At 41.4% G+C, this 14,871-nt stretch overlaps 1 protein-coding gene across 3 annotated transcripts in view; it reads right to left on the minus strand.

The window, feature by feature from the left end:
- LOC111966583 (protein kinase C and casein kinase substrate in neurons protein 1) overlaps nucleotides 1-11,045 on the minus strand; it is a 53,043-nt gene extending 41,998 nt beyond the window's left edge. For 2 of the 3 annotated variants that reach the window (XM_023991354.2, XM_023991351.2), the window contains exons 1-2: nucleotides 10,912-11,045; nucleotides 1,032-1,102 (exon numbers count right to left, since the gene is read on the minus strand). The gene's annotated coding sequence lies outside the window, so the exon portion shown is untranslated. Of the gene's footprint in view, nucleotides 1-1,031; nucleotides 1,103-1,691; nucleotides 1,711-10,911 lie in introns of those variants that run through there. The other variant, XM_023991352.2, reaches the window with a different exon arrangement.
- Nucleotides 11,046-14,871: the final 3,826 nt, after the last annotated feature.

Here is a 14,871-nt window from a genome sequence, read left to right on the forward strand (position 1 = left end):
CTATTTTAATTCTTGCAGTTTGTGCATTTGATGGATCGCACGCTATTGATTTACAGGACTCCATGCATGTACATGCACACACACAATTCCTAGAGTCCCTATTTTCCCACCAACACAGATCAGTATGTGTGAGTGGTTTGGAGTGTGCAGGTTAGGTCCCCTGTGTTTGTTCTCGGCTCCAGTTTGCTCCCATGCAGCTCCCTTCTGTTCCCCAGCCCAGACAGCTGTGCTTCCTGGAGTAGAGTAGACCCACAGAACCGGGCCACGATGTGTTGATGATGAGCAGAGAATCCACTCTAACGACCCTGCATATGCAAACAACATGTCTGTGCTAACCAAACACAGCCTCCTCTCATCACCTCCCGGGAGTGGGAAGGAAGGTCCTCTCTTACAGACCACAAAGAGGAAGTGAGCAAACAAGGAACTCTGTAATTATTCCAGAATTATTGTTTGACGGTGTTTGTGCTATTTTAGGGGATATGATGAAAGCGCTTGTGAATTTATAATTTACTTTGCCAGCAAAACTGCAAGGGGAAGTCTTGAACTGCTTGGACTGCAATCCATAGACCAGGTGAGACCAAATTTGGAATGAAGGGTTAAATACTAGAGGACACCAAGGCCAAGTCAGAGAAGGTCTAGGGTATGTGGACATAGGTAAGTATTTACTGTATGTCACAGGTTACATTGGATGGAATAGAATGGACAGGAAATAGAATGGCCTGTTTATCTGAGTGCAGTGCCCTCTTACAGGAAAGCCCCAGTGACCCTGGGGCTGTAACGGAATGACCTCCTCATGAAATATTAGTGGGGTTGCTGATGTGCTTTTTATTAGCCCAATGGGAGCGCTTACTTAGTTAAAGATTCATGATCCAAACGGCCATTAGAACAATGCCTCAGAGACTAAACTACAGCCAACAACATGTGGTTCCTCTGAGAAGCCTGATGACCACTGCAGTGCTATCCCATGTAAACAGACATTCATACTAAATCCTACAGAGAATTAGACAAAGAGGACAAGGTTGAAGACTCACCTTCACCGCCGGATGAGAAATCAGGTTTCCATAAACCCTGGAGAGAGCTGCTGTCCTTTACAGGAGGTCACCTACACAGAGAGACAGACAGAGACAGGTTCAGGGATATGTGTCGCAGACGCCCTCTATTTTCTGCAGTCTTATTTGAATAAAGCTGATCTGACCATGATTCAGCATGTGTACGATAAGATGGCAGTGTGTCTCCTTGGCCAAACATAAGACCACCAGACACAGCACAAATGATGGGACGGACAGTCTATGGATCTGAGCCAATGACCAGCTCTTATAATTCACCAACACAAGAATTGTTACTGACGATGATCTTTTCTTCACTCTCCTACACTCACACTCTTTCCATGCATTTTAGCAAAACTGTAGAAATGCATTTAGCTGTTTTTGTTTAAGTCACATTCAGCTCCCTGGAGTAAATTCAAATTGTTCCTGAAACCGAGAGGCAAACTTTTCAAAGTGCCACTTTGAAGCCGATAACAGTCATTTTGGTAGCTACAACAGTAAGCCCATACCCACCAATTGCTCCTCCTTGACTGTGGAGCCATGAGTTACAAATCCTTTAAAAGGGTAACACAGCCCATTATATCTCCCTTGTGCCCTCCATGTTCCTCTCTAATGTGTGACTGCATGTCTAGTCTGCTTACTTACATTTTGGAGGACACAGTCTGTGTGTTTGACTCTGTGGCAGGCCAGGAACCTTCTGGGACAAGGAATTATGAGGCTATAAAAATATGCAGTGCCTCTGATATCATACCACTCCATATGCATCCCACACAGACCTATTGAGAGGGAACCGACTGTAGCCAGGATTCTCAACAGCACAGTTGATCAAATCAATCAAGAGACACTCCATCTGATATACAATGTCAGTGTGGGCATCACTATGAAAACCCCACATCCACACACATATAGGCTGCTCGTGCCTCTCACTCTGAACTGAGTACACACAAAGGCAACATTACAATATGGGAACATATCTGGAACATTTGAAGAGAAGCTAATGCACACATATGCAAACAGATACACCTCAAATGCTGACCAGTTCAAATGGTGAGGCCTACGTTAATGAGGAATACAACCCCTAGTGTTCAGAATGACACACCTGAAACCCAACCCTTCAGTGGGTAACCAACCCTGGGTGGTTACAGTATTACCACCATAAACAAATGTGTTTATATACATCCTTAATTACCACCCATTCAAAATGAAAAGAAAAAAAAAGAAAAAAACAAAGCTAGGAGAAAACGCTGATCGTTGAATGTGACTGACAGGCCATGTAGGTGAGACAAACGGGCCATGTAGGTCGCCATTATGGGAAGCCCAAAGCCACTTGTATGACACACTGAGTCAGTCCATCCCTTCAGGCTGGGGCTGAAGCTGAGTCATTCCATCCCTTCAGGCTGGGGCTGAAGCTGAGTCAGTCCATCCCTTCAGGCTGGGGCTGAAGCTGAGTCAGTCCATCCCTGCAGGCTAGGGCTGAAGCAGAATCAGTCCAGTCCATCCCTGCAGGCTGGAGCTGAAGTTGAGTCAGTCCAGTCCATCCCTGCAGGCTGGGGCTGAAACTGAGTCATCCAGTCCATCCTTGCAGGCTGGGGCTGAAGCTGAGTCAGTCCAGTCCATCCCTGCAGGCTGGGGCTGAATCTGAGTCATCCAGTCCATCCCTACAGGCTGGGGCTGAAGCTAAATCATTGTCATCTTTTTCACAATGGCCAACGATCATGTTAAGATAAAATGTCAGAGGTTGGAAGATAAAGCATTTTGTCTTAAGCACAGACAAGAGAATAATGATTATTAGCTGTGCTTCAGCTACCTATTAGTGAAGGCCTTCATCCAGCCAATAAAGGGAGATATCACATTATTACTTCCTTCCTGTTCTCCCCGCAGCCTGGAGAGATAAGACAGCCGGGCTATCCTTCAGACTCACCGTTCTCACATTCCCTCCTTTCCCTCTTCCACTTTCACAGGTTGTCAGACACCACCGCCTGCTCTGAGAACATGACAACTCCATACAGTCACAGCAACAACAAATGACTATCACCTCCCACTAACAGATTCGCTCTCACGGTGGGACCCCTTGGACCCGCACCATCCAAGAGCTTCCCTCTTGGTAACACTATCACATAGGTCATGTCCACACACATTATATTATGTACAAAACATTAAGAACACCTGCTCTTTCCATGACATAGACAGCCCAGGTGAACCCAGCTGAAAGCTATGATCCCTTATTGATGTCACTTGGTAAATCCAGTTCAATCAGTGTAGATGAAGGGGAGGAGACAGGTTAAAGAATGATTTTTAAGCCTTGAGACAATTGAGACATGGATTGTGTATGTGTGCCATTCAGAGGGTGAATGGGCAAGACAAAAGATTTAAGTGCCTTTGAATGGGGTATTGTAGTAGGTGCCAGGTACACCAGTTTGTCTCAAGAACGGCAATACTGCTGGGTTTTTCCATGCTCAAAAGTTTCTTGTGTGTACCACCACCCAAAGGACATCCAGCCAACTTGACACAACTGTGGGATGCATTGGAGTGAACCTGGGCCATCATCCCTGTGGAACGCTTTCGACACCTTGGAGAGTCCGTTCTCTAACGAATTGAGGCTATTCTGAGGGCAAAAGGGGGCGTGGGGGTGTTCCTAATGTTAGGTATACTCAGTTTGTATGTGACAAAAATGAGAGCTGTAACAAGATAGACACTCAATAACAGCATGCCTGTCCTGTGAAAGGTCACCACTACCGTGGCTTTTAAAATAAAATACAATAAAAATGTAACCTTTATTTAACTAGGCAAGTCAGTTAAGAACAAATGCTTATTTACAATGACGGCCTACCGGGGAACAGTGGGTTAACTGCCTTGTTCAGGGGCAGAATGACAGATTTTTACCTTGTCATCTTGGGGATTCAATCCAGAAACCTTTCAGTTACTGGCCCAACACTCTAACCACTAGGCTATCTGTCGCCCCGGCTTTGAAGCTGCAATATGTAACTTTTTGGATGACCGGACCAAATTCACATAGAAATGTGAGTTCTCATTGAAAGCAAGTCTAAGAAGCGGTAGATCTGTTCTATGTGCACTATTTCTATGATTCCAGTTCTTAGGTTTAGTTTTTGTGTCTTTAACTTTCGGTTTTGTACACCAGCTTCAAATAGATGAAAATACAGTATTTTGGGTTATTGAAAAGATATTACACAGCAGTTTAGATGCTACTGTCACCTCGAGGTCATCAGGCTGCTGATTATCCCGCACACCTGTCACCATCGTCTCGCGCACCTGCGCATCATGACAATCACCTGGACTCCATCACCTCTTTGATTTTCTTCCCTGTATCTATCTGTCACTCCCCTTGGTTCTTTCCTCAGGTGTTATTGCCTCTGTTTTCATGTCGGTGCGTTGCTTGTGTCTCGTGTGCATTGTTTCTTTTATTTATTAAAAACACTCACTCCCTGAACTTGCTTCCCGACTCTCAGCGCACTCGTTACAGGTACAATGATTCTCTACACTTGCTTGTTTTTTTCACATAAACTGAAATTAGGCAAACTATTAGAATTTTAGCAACCAGGAAATGGTAGAGTGATTTCTGCATATTGCACCTTTAATAATAAGGCCTCTCGCTCCAGAGGAGCAGGAGCTCTCTCTCTCCCTCTTGTACTTCAACTAATGAGATCTGAAGTGAACATCAACTGATCAAACCAAAAGTTGTTACCTTGGCAACAGATTTCCTAATCTGAGTAAAAGACATAGACAAAACAAACAAGTGTATTTGATTAGTAAATCTACATTGGAAGACTTTGCATTTGAAGTTTTTTGTTTGTTAATAACATCATAATAGTTAATAGTGCAACTTCTTGTTCCACTTTTGGAACTTTAATTTTGGATTATTACAGAGGCAGGCGAGACAAGGATGCCTGTGAGTCATGGCAAATGTGAAGGCAAATATAATGTCAGTGTACCGGGCTTCCCACAGAAAGTGAATGTGTTATGTTTTTTGAATCACTGGATAATTTGACTGAGACATGGGTAAGGCTTCCAAACATTTGGTTGGGAAAGTCAATATGGCTGAATCAGGTTAGCAGGAGTTCTCAGAGGAGCCATTCGCCATCCAAGCTCCCAGCTTCCTAGATAGGCCTACTCGAATGGAGGCTGCTGAGGGTAGGACGACTCATAATAATGGATGGAAGCCATGTGTTTGGTGTATTTGATACCATTACACTTATCCCACTCCAGTCATTACCACGAGCCCGTTCTCCCAAATGAAGGTTCCACCAACCTCCTGTGACCTACTCCCCATTATCTTGCTAGGGATTTCCTCGGAGCAGAACCTATGAGAGAAAACGGCCGCTGTCCATTCTAGTGTCACTGAAACACTGATAATACTGTTTTGTTTTATAAACAAAAATGGATCCACTCACTATAAGAGCATCTGCTAAATTACTCAAATTTCAATGTAAAACAATAATATTAATAATACTGTTTGTTAAAGCACCACCGGCCCTTTGCTCTTAATCGTGATATAGTCACCACAACAACCTCTTCATGAAATCAAGGTTCAATCTTTGAGGATCATCCAATGTTCTATATTAATGGAGACTGGTATTCTGTTAGCAAACAAACCCAACATTGTGTTTATATTTGTCCTGTTTCGCACATGTACAACCATGTAACCTACACAAGTGTGTAGTGTGAAAAGTGCATATCACACGTCGGCTCAGGGATTTGAACTAGCAACCTTGAAGTTACTAGCCCAACGCTCTTACCACTAGGCTACCTGCTGGGTGTTAGATAACACAGTTGCCAAAATGTTGCACTGACCATACAAAGTTGTTGTCGTTTACAGCCAGTTTGCAAATCTGATATCAAATTTCAAATGACACATCTCAGAAATACAATGTGACGTAATCTTCCATGTTTCCGCAAAGCTATATTTGTTCATCCTCAGTTATGTTTCAACACATAAAAAACAGATAAACACTGAAGAGGAGGAGGGGGATTATAAACTACCTAGAGTGCCCTATTCCATTATGGTTAGCTTCCTCTGTTGTGATTAAGCTTGCTATCTATTCCCACTGCCTTCCTTCTGACAGACCGGTCACTAGCTGCAGAATTAAAGAGCATTCCATTACTCTCTGGATCAGTGGCATTCAAAGTCGGGGTCGCGGGGTACCTGCAGTGGGGTCGCCAAAATGTACACACAATCATGTCATTTTTTAAGGAACAAAATTAGTGTATTGGGCAATATACAAACGTTTTTGAGAAAGATGTAAATGTAGTTATTGGTTTCGTTTAATTTTGATAAGAGATATAAATGCAATGAATTGAAGGTTATTTGTTGATGTAAAAAAATGTATTTACCAATTGTGTCATTAGATTTGGGGTGGGGTCGCAAGTATTTTTTAGGGGAAAAATGGTGTCCCCAAAAGTTATGGTAAAAAGAATTGGGTCCTTGCTGAAAAAGCTTGAATACCACTGCTCTGGATGATAACTACACTGATAGAGCCGTTTGGATGCATGAGCGGAAATCATAATTGAATGCTAAAAAACGAACTTTCAGGCTCTAAGCAGCAACAGTTTCCACAACCACACTGAGAAGCAAGAAAAGTGAAGCATGTTATTATACCTACCTACACAGTGCTTGACTTGGACTGAAATAAGTGCCGATACTCATTTTCGGTGCCGATACTGTTTATATTTAGGTGCAGGAGCGCCACAATACTTTTGAGCTAATATTCTACAAGTGGAACAGGAGCTCAAGCAGTAGAACATTTGAGGTGCTGGTACTCAGCTCCGGTGAACTCTTGTCCAAGTCAAGCACTGGACATACAAAAAAAAAACACAAATGTGATTGTGGATAAAACTCACATACATACAGTACCAATCAAAAGTTTGGACACACCTACTCATTCAAGGGTTTTTCTTTATTTTTACTACTTTCTACATTGTAGAATAATAGTGAAGACAGCAAAACTATGAAATAACATATATGGAATCACGTAGTAACCAAAAAAGTGTTAAACAAATCAAAATATACTTTATATTTCAGATTCTTCAAAGTAGCCACCCTTTGCCTTGATGACAGCTTTGCACACTCTTGGCATTCTCTCAACCAGCTTCATGAGGAATGCTTTTCCAACAGTCTTGAAGGAGTTCCCACATATGCTAAGCACTTGTTGGCTGCTTTTCCTTCACTCTGCGGTCCAACTCATCCCAAACCATCTCAATTGGGTTGAGGTCGGGTGATTGTGGAGGCCAGGTCATCTGATGTAGCACTCCATCACTCTCCTTGGTCAAATAGCCCTTACACAGCCTGGASGTGTGTTTTGGGTCATTGTACAGTTGAAAAACAAATGATAGTCCCACTAAGCACAAACCAGATGGGATGGTGTATCGCTGCAGAATGCTGTGGTAGCCATGCTGGTTAAGTGTGCCTTGAATTCTAAATAAATCACAGACAGTGTCACCAGCAAAGCACCCCCACACCATCACACCTCCTCCATYCTTCATGGTGGGAACCACACATGCAGAGATCATCCGTTCACATACTCTGCATCTCACAAAGACACAGTGGTTGGAACCAAAAATCCAAAATTTGGACTCATCAGACCAGATAACAGATTTCCACCAGTCTAATGTCCATTGCTCATGTTTCTTGGTCCAAGCAAGTCTCTTCTTCTTATTGGTGTCCTTTATTAGTGGTTTCTATGCATCATTTCGAACATGAAGGCCATGAAGGCCACACAGTCTCCTCTGAACATTTGATGTCGAGATGCGTCTGTTACTTGAACTCTGTGATGCATTTATTTGGGCTGCAATCTAAGGTGCAGTTAACTCTAATGAACTTATCCTCTGCAGCAGAGGTAACTCTGGATCTTCCTTTCCTGTGGTGGTCCTCGTGAGAGCCAGTTTCATCATATCGCTTGATGGTTTTTGCGACTGCACTTGAAGAAACTTTAAAAGTTCTTGAATTGTTCCGCATTGACTGACTTTAATGTCTTAAAGTAATGATGGACTGTTATTTCTCTTTGCTTATTTGAGCTGTTCTTGCCATAATAAAGACTTGTTTTTTTACCAAATAGGGCTACCTTCTGTATACCACCCCTACCTTGTCACAACACAACTGATTGGCTCAAACGCATTAAGGAAATAAATTCCACAAATACAATTTTAACAAGGCACACCTGTTAATTGAAATGCATTCCAGGTGACTACGTCATGAACCTGGTTGAGAGAATTCCAAGAGTGTGCAAAGCTGTCATCAAGGCAAAGGGTGGCTTCTTTGAAGAATCTCAAATATTAAATACTGTAGGCTATTGAAGATAATAGTGTGAGCTAGGGAAAACAGGCAAAGGTTAGAAGGGCCTACCGGGATGCAATGACCATGTGGATTGTGCAGATATTATAATTCTAACTAATTGCCCACCACACACTTCTCTGATCTCAGTTACTGTATGTCATTACAAGAAAAAAAATCATTGCAACAGGTTCTCAGAAACTAAGAGCACAATACAAGTCCAGAAATCAATGGCAGTTGTGTTTGCCTCTGACAAGCTTTGTGTTGAGGCCCGGTGCCCCACTTTTATTAACGCCTCCTTCCATCACAACAGAGACGCATAGACACATTTTCCAGATGACTCATATTGCATGATGGGCACTGGGCACACATGGCACTTGTAGCAGTTTGCTTTTGAATCATGCAATCATGTCACTGCGGGGGCTTCCCTGTCTGCTTCCATTTTAGGAAGTTATGGGAACTGAGCATCTCACCCACAGACATGTAATTTTGGTTAACCAAGAACTAAAGTATCACGTAATTGGTCATATGTAGTCTGCCCACGAGATTAACAGACATGACACAGAGAGTCTCAACTAATCCAAGATCAGCGACAAGCTGACATTGTTTTAGAGAACAAACAAATGGGTGAAGGCAGGACACAGTTTATGTCAAGAGACTTGGATGCAGTGCATGACCTCTTTGAATGTTGGTGCCAACTTTAGACTAGCTTTCCCTCCAAGAGATTGTGTGGGCACTTGGAACACTGCAAGTGTGTTTTTGCAATGCACAATGAATAACGAAAATATTCAGGATTAATCCAAGCATGGACTCAGTTTCAATCAACAAGAGAGATTCATTTTAGTCAACTGATATTGAACGGTTCCTGTTGAAAGACTCCACTCCAATGTATGCAGGAGTGCACGGAAAGACTCCACTCCAAGGTATGCAGGAGTGCACGGAGTCAGCTAATTAAAAGAAAACTCTCTACAACTGCTTATGGCGCACTACAATTGGATTATTCCCCTCACTGCATCATGTCCATCCTCTCCCTCCTCTGCAGCCACATCTCGTTCACTCAGGGGCACTGGCACTGGCACCGGCACCTTTGCTGATAGGCTTACAGACAGTGCGGTCCACCAGAGCTCAATTTCAGCACCATGGACAGCTCCCAAGAGACAACGGACAGAACAGATGGCGGTAATAGGCTACCTTCCCTTCCTCAGCATCAATAAACTATGCTGAGGCAGTCACTCCCCTCATGGACAGTGTTGACACCCTGATGAGCGAGGCATAAACAACCCGTTTCTCTAAAGGGCCTGACATCCCCTTATTCAACCCCTTAACACACAGCCAGTTCCCAGTTGTAGGCTATCTCATACAGCCATCACTAGTGGTGCAGAATAATCACTAATGATACAAACATCTCCAAACTGCATAAATGTTTAGGCATGTGCATTCTACCAGACTATCTTCTGTTTTGACTGTACTGAGATATATTTCCTTAAGACACACGATAGGAAATACAATTCCATGAATGGCAATAATGCTATTGATACGTGAGGCGAGCAGCAGTGCTTCCACCGAGAAAAACAATGACGATAGAGTAACGATGGCTCCTCACTGTGCTATGACAGGCTATTACATAACAGCAGACCGGAATGCCCTCATTAGTATTCAATACCCTATTCTGCATTACGATTTTCTGGCATTACACATTACAAATGTTGCACCTGATAGCCTACTAAAGAATAAATATAGACTACTATTCGTCGTTGGTCGACTGCTTTATTAAATAGTTTTCAGAAGCATCGTTGCGACCTTGCTTATTCGTCCAGGCTACCTCAATTGTCTAGTTTCTCTCACTGTTCGTGCTAGGAGGGTGCATAAACGGCAATCTCACAACCTTGGTCAGTCAGTTTTTAAAAGGACGTGTGGTGATAGCATCTGCGGCCGATAGCCTGTAGTCTTTTATCCTAAATTAATTATATTCGATCTCTATTCATACACAGGTTAGGTTACATTGTTACAATTACCCCCAGAAAACGCTTAGCCATGCTTAAATTTCTCAAGGAAAACATGAGCCTATATAGCCCATATAAGGTCAAAACTCAGGAATACCCAGGCAATCTAATTTAATAGTGACAGTATGTGATCAAAGAGGAAAACATCTGCATGGTGGAAAACATCATCTCTCGTAGAATCTCGTGAAATAAAAAATTGTAATTAAAAAAACATTCACGTAGCCAAAAGCAATAAGACAATTGCCAAATATGTTACAATTTAGCACAACCACATTTTTTAAATGACATGTGAAACATAAAACAGTCTACAACATACAAAATAACAACATACCTGGCATAAGATAGGCTATATCAAGGTCTTGACAACAATACATTAGAGTATTAATTTCATATTTATGAAGAATACGTCGTTTAGAGATCGAAAACACACTGGATTGCAATCTAACGCGGTCGAGAAAAATGTATGGGAAGGAACCATGCGAGAGATTCCTTCATCCCTGTGTTGCCCTAGCGTTATATAACCATGGACAGACACTATGTAACGCCAACAATGGACAAACATGCACGACTGACTTACCAGGGTGTAGGCTAAGCGTGTTATCCAAATATATTCTAAATGTTTATCAGCTCTCTTTTTGGAATGACAGAAGGTGACCCTGCTTCTTCTGCAAGAGGCTCTGCATCTGCGAGATCACGATGCACGCAGCAAGGGGGAGCTGCAAAGCACTCGCGCACATTGGGGGATGGTCCAACAAAAAGCTATCGCTTGTATCTTTAAATGCTTCAATATTGTCCACCATCAGAGTTCTGTCATGAACATAATACGATGGATTGGAAACATTTTGGTCTGGTCATACATTTATTTCGATATAGTCACATTGTAGGCTATGGTGTGATATGATTGGCGAATGCTGCGAGGCTGTAGCCCACTATGGGTCATGGGCCATTGGTTTGGGCCCACTCCTATAATTAAAAGTGCAATCAAGATGTCCTGCTACATATTGGTAATTGCAAATGTTTTGAATACCCCTTGAATATGACATAAATGTCTCAATGGGCTTAGTACAACTCATAGAAGGCTATTTCCGCCTAATTAGACATACACAAAAGTAAATGCTATTCATGTGTAATTACATGATTCTGACTCTTAGTATATCTGGAAAGAAGACATCTGGGAGTTTGTGAGGAAATGATCAGAAGATAGATAGCAGTTACATAGTTCAGAATACATAAGATCAAGCACACATTAAAAAAAAAAWAATAATAATAATAATGTATTTTAAGTTATCTTTCATTGACAAGCTATAAGTGAATTATTGATGCCCAGAGCTGGAAACACATCAGATGGCTTCCACAACATGTGAACAATATCAGAAAAAATGTAATTGATAGACCTAACAACTAGAAATGGACAGATGTTTTAGTAAGTGGTATCAGGTGTGGTCATGAGATGTTTCCAAGCCAGGTAGCAATAGATCGCATTACATATAAGTTCTAGGGCTTGCTTTGTCCCACCCAGGTCAACTGCATATCCCTGGAAAGCTTATCTCATTGGCTACAAGACTGTCAAGGTGCCATAGTAGCCAATCCCCTGTGTAATGGATGCCTACAGCGCTTAAGCAGGCAACATCAAATATATAGTCACTCATTGGACATTCGATGTTGCTATTAAGTCATACATCATCAGATAACATTGGCAATAGGCTAGATTTGTTCCTACCAACCGAAGGATTAATTTGAAATAGCTATAGCTCAAACACAGACCAAATCGAAGCTTACCTTGTAAGATGTGTGCTGTTTGGTGAAAACAATGTGTAAAATAAACATTTTAATCAATAATGGTAGGTCACAGGCAGACAAATAAGATATAATCATGATCTGTGGAGTCCAGGCTTTTGGTGTGTATCAACGAATTACGTGTTTAATTTGTTTATGCTTCACAACCTTAACCGGAATGTAGGTAGCAGCCATCTAGAAAGGAGGTCATCTGCTCTGCCTGCCCTTATTCATTCGTAAGCCTATATATGGTAGTAAGTCACATGAACGATATGAAGACACCAATCAATAGCCAAAATATTCAGCTTTCCGCATACACCCTGCTTTTGCAGATAGGGGCTACCGTTCTCATACCAGACTGAATTGAATAAAACAAATCTAATAGGGTCCCAAAATATGGGGACTTTACATTTAAGAGGTTAAAAGTGCAATCAAGATTTCCTGCTACATATTGGTAATTGCAAATGTGTTGAATACCCCTTGAAAATGACTTAAATGTCTCAATGGGCGTAGCATACTAGTACTAGGCTATATTTGTTAGTGTAAACAACAGGTTTATGGGTTTACATCTGACATAACACAACATAACAGAAACTACACTGTGTGTCGCTCTCTGACAGTTAAAGTGCCTTCAGGAAGTATTCACACCCCTTGACTTTTTCCACATGTTGTCATGTTACAGCCTGAATTTAACATGGATTAAATTGAGATTTTTTTTGTCACTGGCCTACAAACAATATCCCATAATGTCAAAGTGGAATTATGTTTTTAGAAATGTTGTCACGTTCTGACCTTAGTTCCTTTTTTATGTCTTTATTTTAGTTTGGTCAGGGCGTGAGTTGGGGTGGGCATTCTATGTTGTTTTCTCTATGTTTTATTCTGTTCTATTTCTATGTGTTTGGCCTAGTATGGTTCTCAATCAGAGGCAGGTGTTAGTCGTTGTCTCTGATTGGGAGCCATATTTAGGTAGCCTGTTGTCTATTGTGTTTTGTGGGTGGTTGTTCCCTGTGTCTGTACCATACGGGACTGTTTCGATTTTCGTTTGTTCTTTCACTTTGTTATTTTATATTTTTGTAGTGTTCAGTTTTACATATTAAAATGGACACTTACCACGCTGCAAATTGGTCCGATATCTCTTACTCCTCGTCAGAAGAAGAGGAAAGTCGTTACAAATGTTTACAAATTAATTAAAAAGGACAAGCTGAAATGTCTTGAGTCAATAAGTATTCAACCCCTTTATTATGACAAGCCTAAATAAGTTCAGGAGTAAACATGTGCTTAACAAGTCACATAACTTGAATGGACTCACTCTGTGTGCAATAATAGTGTTTAACATGATTTTTTAATGACTACCTCATCTCTGTAACCCACACATACAATTATCTTTGAGGTCCCTCAGTCGAGCAGTGAATTTCAAACAAATATTCAATCACAAGACCCAGGAGGTTTGCCAATGCCTCACAAAGGGCACCTATTGGTAGATGGGTAAAAATAAAGCAGACATTGAATATCCTTTTGAGCATGGTGTTATTCATTACACTTTAGATGGTGTATCAATACATGCAGTCACTACAAAGATATAGGCGTCCTTCCTAACTCAGTTGCAGGAGAGGAAGGATTTCACCATGAGGCCAATGGTGACTTTAAAACAGTTACAGAGTTTAATGGCTGTGATAGGAGAAAACTGAAGATGGGGTCAACAACACTGTAGTTACTCCACAACACTAAGTTAATTGACAGAGTGAAAAGAAGGAAGCCTCTACAGAATACAAATATTCCAAAACATGAATCCTGTTTGCAACAAGGCACTAAGTCAAACTGCAAAAATGTTTGCAAAGAAATTAACTTTATGTCCTGAATGAAAAGTGTTATCTTTGGGCCAAATCAAACACAACACATCACTGAGTACCACTCTTCATATTTTCAAGCAGGGTGGTGGCTGCATCATGTTATGGGTATGCTTGTCACCAGAAAGGACTAAGGAGTTTTTTATGATTAAAAGAAACAGAATAGAGCTAAGTAGAGGCAAAATCCTAGAGGAAAACCTGGTTCAGTCTGCTTTCCAACAGACACTGGGAGACAAACTTACCTTTCAGCAAGACCTAAAACACAAGGCTAAATATACACTGGAATTGCTTACCAAGACGACATTGAATGCTCGTGAGTGGCCGGTTTTGACTAAATCGGCTTGAAAATATATGGCAAGACTTGAAAATGGCTGTTTAGCCATGATCAACAACCAACTTGACAGAGCTTGAATATTTTTTTTAATAATAATGTGCAAATATTGTACAATACAGGTGTGCAATGCTCTTTGAGACTTACCCAGAAAGACTCACAGCTGTAATCACTGCCAAAGGGGGTTCTAACATGTATTCACTCATGGGGTTAAATACTTATCTAATCAAGACATTGTGTTTTATTTTTCATACTTTTTTGTACAAATCTCAGAATTTCTTCCACTGACATTAGAGTATTTTGTGTAGCTCATTGTTAAAAAAAAAAGACAATTAAATCCATTTTAATCCCACTTTGTGACAACAAAATGTGGAAAAAGCCAAGGGGTGTGAACTTTCTGAAGGCAATAACGGCTGGGGTGGGGCCATCTTCTTCTTTAGCCTATCATTGCCTTGGCAAAAGCTGATCAGGCTGGTATTCCGGTTGTCCACTCACAACAGGCATTTCGATATTTGCTAATATCATAAAGTACATTACATAATGAATTTCCTATGAAATGTAGCCTAATCATGAGTGCTGCTGA

This window comes from Salvelinus sp. IW2-2015, linkage group LG7 (assembly GCF_002910315.2).
Source record: "Salvelinus sp. IW2-2015 linkage group LG7, ASM291031v2, whole genome shotgun sequence".
In the NCBI taxonomy this organism is placed as follows: Eukaryota; Metazoa; Chordata; class Actinopteri; order Salmoniformes; family Salmonidae; genus Salvelinus; species Salvelinus sp. IW2-2015.